Consider the following 1793-nt stretch of genomic DNA (forward strand, 5'->3'; position numbering starts at 1 on the left):
CTCAGCCAGGCTGGGGCAGAGAATGCATGTACCTCTATACCATTTTCTACAGATAATTCCATTATTTATACTGAGAGAAATATATGAACTGAATCGGAAAAATTGGGTGATCCGTTACGAAAGGGTGATTCGTCACAAAAATTGGTGGGTAAATTCGTGGCAGGTAATTCAAATCAGTGATATATTACCCCAAGTATTCTATGGGTGATACGGATCATTTTTCTCAAAAAATATTGGATTTTATCAAACTATTGGTATTTTTTAGATGATCCGTAAATAATCACCGACGGAAATTAATCTTGATGAATTTTATGGATAAAAGTCATTTGTTTTATAGTATGATAATAAAGAGAGAAACTTTCTCGCTCTCATAATTAAGGCTAGAACAGAAATTGAAAACTTACATTTAAAAGTGACACTTATTTTAAGATAAAAATAAAGTAATAACATAGACACTTAATTCAGCTCGGAGGGAATATGTCTCACGGACTTGTGAATAATCAACTTCATGCTTCCATTGTTTTTTTTTTGAAATATATAATATTTATATACGACAAATAGAACAAATAAACTCATATACCCTCCCCACTTTTAGTGAGGTTTGAACCCTTGACATTTTAGGAGGCAAAAAACTCATATACTACCTTTGGTTAGAGATTGTTTGTTTACCTCTTAATAGTTCCATTAAGAGGTATTCTCTGAATCGTTAAGAGGTGAATCTTGTTTGGCAAAAAAAAGTCTGCCTCTTAGTGATTCTAAAACCCTCCGAATGATTTTGTATCATGGGTCTCCCTTAACCATTAAGAGCCCTAATTTCATTGTAAATAATTACCAAACAATTATATTTCATTTTGTACTATATCATGAGAGCCTTTTCATCATTCTGACCACTTGATAATTCTGAACAAAATCATTCAGCAACTGCCAAAGAACCCCTTACCTCCATTTTGTTATTCATATGTTTAGCCTCAATATTTGTTTGAACATGGCTATTGTTATTCATAATCAAAATATTATGTTTTCAACATGAAGGAAATTAAGCTGTGACTGCGATATTTGAGTTGACCAATTAATATTTTAATTGGTTATTTTTATTTTTATTTTCTAAGTTTATTAGTTGCTAGTAAACATATGAAGCAGCCTTGTCATCCACCATAACATCATCTAAATGGAACCTAATGACATATTTAACACCTAACCTGTTATAATTAAGAACAAAAACCTTCTAGAAGACTTATTATTTCATGTGAAAACTGCATATATTAATTACTAACCTAATTTTGTAGTATCTATCTATTCATAAATATACATTATATGTAATTATCAAAAAAATATATATATTGTTTTTGTATCTTGTTAATGAATATATATTGAAAAGTTAGTTTTATGGTTTTCAAAATATTTGTGGTTCTTATTTGAACATGACTACATCTATGTGGGTGTGGATATATATATATATATATATGTATATATATATATATATAGAGAGAGAGAGAGAAGATCATGCGAGAAGCAAATTAATTTGCAAGAAGACGAGAAGAAATACGAGACACATACCTTATTTAATAAATGAATTAATAAAACATTATTAAACTAAATCGGGATTGGGTTTGTTTTCCAAACCGATTTATGATAATCCTCAATAAACCGATTTCATCGCAAAGATAAATTTGTAACAACTTGACTATAAGTTTTTATTACATATGATAATTTGTCAATGATCGTATTAATCATATATGATAATTGTAGGCATTATTGTTAATTATATGTGATTATGTATATATATATATATA

Source organism: Cynara cardunculus, assembly GCF_001531365.2.
Source record: "Cynara cardunculus var. scolymus isolate 2C chromosome LG 7, CcrdV1, whole genome shotgun sequence".
Taxonomy (NCBI): Eukaryota; Viridiplantae; Streptophyta; class Magnoliopsida; order Asterales; family Asteraceae; genus Cynara; species Cynara cardunculus.